Raw genomic sequence first — 7,123 nt, 5'->3', positions numbered from 1 at the left:
TCTTAAAACACTATCTCAGTTAGAAAGTATGGTTCACGGAGCAAGGGGTGGGTGTCCCATACTAGTAGTTCATGTAGTTCTCGCATGACCAGTGATGTACTTTGAATACATGTATGAGGATATGTGTGTGTGTGTGTATGTAAGAAAGGGCGAGAAAGGGGTTGTTTCTGTATGGTTTTTCCTTTACTTCATTTGAAACTTCTTTCAGTTATTTGAAAAAAAGTAAATGTCCTCTACAAATGAGAGAATTCCTTGTAAATGAATTCAATCTTTCAGCAAATGCAGGGACTTTTCAAAAATTCTATATTTCATATTATAAGCATTTTTTATACCGACAGGAATTGATTCTTTTGATTTCATTACATATTTTAATATAGTCCTATGAAAAAAGATTAAGATTATAGAGAGCAATACACAAGTGATATACCGCTGCATTTCCATCGGTGGGGCAGATTTTTATAGACTTGATACACCATTTTATGGCACTTTGTAAATCATTAATGATACGGTAGCAATATCCCATTATATTGTAATGGCGATAAACTTCCACAGGTCTTTCAACCAAACACTCATCCCCATGTTCAACGTACAACACCATCGACTTTAAATGTTCAATCGCAAAATGTAGTTGTTCTGTGTCTCCTAGATTAACTGCGACTTGAAACTGTAAATAACAAAGATAAACAAGAGGATTAACTGAACAAAAGAACCAGTTAGATCTCCCATCCAAAAGAGCACACTCATATTGTAAAGCAGGTGGTAAACAAGAAATATCAGAAAAACTGAACATGACGTCGAAAGCAAGGTCGTATTCGTTTATCATGTCTTCTTTCGTTATATTTTCATCCATATCCGGTGAAAGCAACGAGCACTTTCCACAGATTAATAATCCAGGTGTTCCTTTATATGGAATAGCCGTACGTCTACCGAAGAGTTCGATGAGATTGTTTTTAATACGGTCATAGTTTTCTATTTGATAATGATATGTTAATAAATACATAATTGCCGCTAGAGAATCATGCTGTAATCCTCCACTCAAATATTCTTTTGATTCGGTAATAAGTATCTCCCGCTTATTTTGGTCTACTGTGTTCATAGCTTCCACTAGCAAGAGCATTCCAACTCGTATAGAGAAAAAGTTTAAAGCATAGTCCCCCATCAATGACTTCACCTGTTCATCCACATCGTCTGCAACTTTTATTAAACTTTCCACAGTCGTCTGCCAAAACATAACTGCGGAAGCTACCTCTAAACTGCGACATCGAGCATGCGTGTACTTGTTCTCTCGGAGTTTCTTAGTTCTAATTTCCAAAATATTTTTACAGACTTCTAAAAAATCCCTTTTTGGTGCTTCTTGTACAGCTGTACGCAGTTCAAGTAGATGTTCAGCACCTTTTCTGTACCACCAATTACAATTGATAAAATGGTCAAGAATATTACCCTGTATGAGTTTGATTTCCGAGACAATATGGTCTCTCACCATTCCATCCTGTAGTTTGTCCATGAAGAGATTTCGCGATCTCAGAAAATAATGGGACAAGTGCCTCTGTTGGACACATACGAGCAAAAAAGATAAGCACGCCTTCACGCAGTTTGTTAAATTTGATGGATCCCAGTCAGAGATCTCTTCAGACATCCAGAATACAATGATTTTCACATGGAAAGAATTTAATTCATCCGGAGCAATTTTGTCTAGAATCTCTTTCTTTAGTGTTTTGAAAATAACATAGCACTGAATTTGAACATCGCTGAAATTCCAGATAAGCTCTCGCTCTGGAAGGATGAAGGCAAACCGCCATTCTAAATGACACCTCTGAGAATATGAACAACCCACCGGTAAAGCATGACAGGGCATAACTTTGATTTTGTTGATCAGCAGTTGGTTAGGCCAGTTAGATTTTCGTTTCCTGGATATCCACTCCAATGAATCCTGTGGCCACGAGGAGCATTTCAAACCAATACCAATATCTGAATCCTTCTTATAATACGAGTAATTCAGCATGATACATGGACCGTGTCGCAGTGATTCTCCGGCGTGGAAGGAAGGTGGGGAATACTTATCCATTCCAACAACCTTATTCTTATTGTAATTAATGTAAAGCTCACTTGACAAGTAAAGTATATTTTTGACTGGACACAGGCGTTTACACAAGATTGAGTTTCATGTCTCATTTTATCTTGAGAAAACTTATAAGGACTTAATAAAGTAAATCCTGCTGGGCAATTATCTGTGTTCATGATGAGTACATTTCCTGACATGCTGACGTCTCCCTGTAATGATGTGACTACTTCCGTTTCTTTAACTTGTAACATTTGGTCTTCATCGCTTCCCGACGAAGCAGAACAATCAATGACACTCCCAGTTAAAAATGTGTCCACATTGTAGAGATGTCTCAATATGCATTCAAAAATAAATGCCCACTCTCTGTGCATATTCAGTTCTTCATTGGTCACGTAATCAGATGTAAGAATTGCTGATACTAACCTAGATGAATCGGGACTGTCTTTTATGCTGTACTGGTTGATAGTTTCTGATGAAGCTGGTATCCTGTTATTAGCATCTTCCATTTGATCGGTTCTTTTGTAGATTACTTCATAAGACATGACTTGTTTATCCTGCAGAAATACTTAAATGCCTAGCATAAAAAAAGAAAGAAAATTGTAGTTCATCGATAATTCTTAGGAAACATACTCTGAAATAAATACTTAGTTAATTTAACTAGAGTGCCTCGTAAAGCGTTCGTCTTTTACTGGCTAGGATAGTAAGCGTCAGTCAAAAAATTTAACTTGTTCAGTGAGACAATTAACGTAACTTCCTGTTTGATAGTGATATGTTAACTAAATACCTTTTTGATTCAGAAGTAACTTTCTCTCACATATAATAGTTTGCTGAGCAGTAAGTTTCCACAAGAAAGAAAATTCCAGCACGTATTGACAAAAAGCTCAAAGCATAGTATCCCGTAAATGTCTTTACTTGTTCATCCAATTCTTCTACAGTCTCCAACTTCTGCAATTTTAAACCCTCACCATCCAATTTACTCTCTTAAAGCTATAAGTGCTGTATTTGAGCTAAAAAAAACAAAAAAAACTAAGATATTAATTGTAGATTTCCATGCTATTTGTTAAAATTTGATATTAATTAATTTTCACTGATTTCAATATGCCTACGTTAGAACTATGGTTAGATTGACTTTAAAGTATGGCAACTTTTTATTCGTGAAATTTAAAAAAATCTATCAATAAAAGAGATATTCCTTTAGATTAAAAAGAAATCTCTTTGACTAATAGAGATATCTTTATACCCCAGAGATATTATCTTTTTAAACATATTAAAAGAGATATCTCTTTTTGGCAGAGAGATATCTCTTTTACTTAAAGAGATCTTTATAAGCTAGAGAGATATCTTTCAAAGCCAGAGAGATATCTCTTATATCTCTTAAAGGTAAAAAGATATCTCTTCAACAAGGTTTAAAGAGATATCTTTCTTAGTTAGAGAGATATCTCTTTAGCTTTTCAAAAAGAGATAAATTTCTAAGCTTAAGACATATCTCTTTGAATGAAAGGGATATCTCTTTTCCAATTATCCTTAAAATAAAATAATAAATTCTCCCCTTTCATACGAAAGCGAGATAGGAAGTAAAGTCTCTGGAATAATTTCATAGGCTCGAGACTAATAATTTCGCCGTTATGAGAAAAAAGAAGACTGGGCATGTCATACCCAGAATAATATATGTACTATGTAGAAAAAAATGTTATAAATCCCTTGTCTGAAACCACAAAAAGATAATGGCAACTTCGTTGATAAATAGACTTAAAGTTTAATATTCGGGAAAACGAAAGTAAATGCAATGGACCGAATTTCCTCAGCTTATGAAAGAATAAATTATATCTAATTTGAAATCTAAACAACACTAAATTACTTGTCATGTTTAGCAAAGCTATAATGTAGAATATGCCGAACTTTCAGAATACTTTCATGTAAAATAAGCGTACTATTGCATGTGGTAGGATTGGATTTTACAAAGCTATGAAATAAAGATAACTCTCATTGGTTACGATTATTGAACATCCGGAACTTCCTAGTTTTGCAGTATGATTTGGGAGACGTCCATGTCTGAGTTATACATAGAACATAGATTTTGATTGGATAAGAGAGACACTTGAAGACGATGATCATGTGCAATGGAAAAAACTGTTGTTTTTTTTTTCAAAACCAACATATCATTAACCAACTCATGCTGCAAAGACCATTGGTTAATACAACTGAACAGCCTGCTTCTAAAAAACGCAAGGCATGTATTACCATTCAAACATAATACAACAAAATCAGCAATAGTTGTGCAGCTAAAAAACGTCTAATCAAAACAGAATTGCAACATTTAAAGCAATATTATAAATGAAAATCAGATTAAAAACTCTGTTATTGCGAGATCTAACACTGGAAGATACCATAATTAGGGAAGGGTATCGCCAAAAATTTCGTATCGCGATATATCACGATTTTTTCCGACAATATCACGATAAAATCATGATATTTTTAAAAGCAGTTTTTACAATGATTTTATATGAAAAGTCATTATTACTCTAAAAAAATTTGCTTGAAAAACAAAATTTTATTTTCTTGAAATATTTATGTATATAAAATCAACTATGTTTGGACGGTAAGATGCCGTTCTTTTCACGTTTTACGACATTTTTATACTTTCTGTAATTGTAATTTGAAAAGACTAAACAAAAAACTGAATAATTTCTGGACTTTATAATATGTACATAAATCCCGGTATTTAGGTCTCCGTATCACGATACGTATCACGCAACAAAAAAATCGCGATATACCGGTATACCGATAAAATCGCACATCCCTAACCATAATGTAGCATTTTACATGGGTTATTGTTTTTCAGTTTGCAAATGAGCCCAATGAAATTATGTCGGACAATGATGAAGAAACTCTTGATGACCTGATATCCAAAGTGCAAAAGGATATAAAGACGAGGAAAAGGATGACGAGGACTTCTTAGAATCATTAGAGGAGTTTATGGTAAAAGATGACCAAACAGGACCAGCCCGAAGTGCTGAGCTAGCAAAGGTTATCAACACAAATTTCCAAGTAAGACCATCTGAAGACAAAGCAAAAAATTGTTCGAACATGACGGTTCCACGTATTAATGAAGAAATTTGGCCATCTTTAAAGAAAAAGTCACAGTCCATAGACTTTAGAATTCAGAAGTCGGAAACTATTGTCTTAAAGGCTTTGAGTCCCGCCTGCAGACTTCTAGACAAATTGATATCTGCAAGGAAATCAAAAACATCAGAAATCAAAGATACAAATGAATGTCTGGAACTGGCGCAGGATACAATGAAATTGCTACAATTAGCCTTCACAGATTTATCCCACAAAAGGAGATATTTAATCCACCCAGAATTGAAACAGAGTTATAAACTTCTGTCCAGTGATTCAAACAAAGTAACGGAATTCCTCTTCGGGGACAACGTAGATGAAAAGATCAAGAAAATTAACACATAAAAAAGCGAGCAAAAACTCCAAGGATACAGTTTTCAAGGGTCATCTGTAGGAAAAAATCAGGGAAACCATCAGAAATCTTATGGATCTAGCTACAAATTTTGTGGAAAACCTCAGACACATGGCACCTACTCCCATTCATACAAATACGACCAAAACAACAGTGGGTCTCTTTTAGGGAAAGGCTGGGGCAGAAGACCACCTCCAACCCAACAGAAGAAATAGACAATTCTACCCAGCCAACAATCACAGACCTAGCTCATCTTGACCATTCTGTAAGTACAGTTAATAGTAAGGAACAATGCAACAATCTTGAACAATTTCATAATACACCTGAAAATTTTTATGGTGGAAAAATTTGTTCTTATTTGACAATTGGAAGGAGTTAAGGTATCCGACCCATATTACGACCAAAATTTCTAACCTTAAATATCAATTGTTTGTAAAATATCCTGATATTATTTTTAAGCATTTTAGAGTAGAAAGGGATTTACCAAGAGAAATTTTCAAAAAAATAATTAAATAAGCAGAAATTAATTATTGAAGATTGTATTGCAAGTCTATGGAAGAAGTAAGTTTTTTAAGATAAAAAAATAAATACTTTAAATATCAAAAAATGCTGTGGTGGAAAGATGTATTTGATCATTGGGAATAGAAAAACAATTAGAAATAATTTTTTTACCAGACAGATTTTTTTAAATTAATTTTCATTGAGTAAAATTAAAGGGAGATAACTCGTCAAGAGCAGGAAATGGTCATAAATAAGGACATGTCCCACTCTTACATTCTTATAATAAAAGATGAAAATTAGTTCTAATTACACTGATTATTCAGCCCATACATATCTATAATGCATTCAAATCCATTGAATCTGAGGCTTATATGGATCGGATACCTTAACCTCAGATAGAAAAATTCTTAAAACTGTACTAGGATATCAACTTGACTTAATACAGTCTCCTTTGCAAGATAGGGTTCCTCATCAAATATTAAGGTTCTCTCCAGAAGAAATGATTGTCATTGATACAGAAATTCAAAAAAACTCCTTGAAAAAAAGTGATTGAAAAGACAGAAAGAGTTGAAAATGACTTTATTTCAAACATATTCACTAGGAAAAAAACGTGATGGAACTTTTAGATTAATTCTAAATTTACAACATTTAAACAATAAGAAGTGCTCTGTGTTTAGTAAAGCAAGATTTTTGGTTGGCCTCGGTAGACTTAAAAGATGCCTACTATTCCGTACCAATATATTCCGCAGACAGAAAAATCTTAAAATCCATATGGAGAAATCAGTGTTTTCAATACACTTCTTTACCTAATGGACTATCTTCTGAACACGTGTGTTCACGAAACTTTTAAAACCAGTTTTTAGTACATTGAGAAAGCAAGGATTTGAAAGTGTACCATATATACTGTAAACCAATTATTATACGCGTCATTTTTTATTCGCGACTGACCGCTAGAGAACTAATCCGCGACGATTTATTTCCGCGAACAAGTGGTCACATTTATTTCCACAAGTATTGTTTGTTTCAAATTAAAATTTTATATCCGCCCATAAACTAGGTAAAATGCTACCGTGAGTACAGCTTGCGCA

At 33.9% G+C, this 7,123-nt stretch overlaps 1 pseudogene; it reads right to left on the bottom strand.

Annotated features, from left to right (window-relative positions):
• Positions 1–341: 341 nt before the first annotated feature.
• Positions 342–2,632, bottom strand: LOC134278159 (uncharacterized; annotated as a pseudogene).
• Between the last annotated feature and the right edge of the window lie 4,491 nt (positions 2,633–7,123).

This window comes from Saccostrea cucullata, unplaced genomic scaffold (assembly GCF_032062105.1).
Source record: "Saccostrea cucullata isolate Sc308-1 unplaced genomic scaffold, CSIRO_AGI_Scuc_v1 ctg6505, whole genome shotgun sequence".
Classification (NCBI taxonomy): Eukaryota; Metazoa; Mollusca; class Bivalvia; order Ostreida; family Ostreidae; genus Saccostrea; species Saccostrea cuccullata.
The sequence above is the reverse complement of the archived record's forward strand: the minus strand, read 5'-3'. Positions and strand labels throughout refer to the sequence as shown.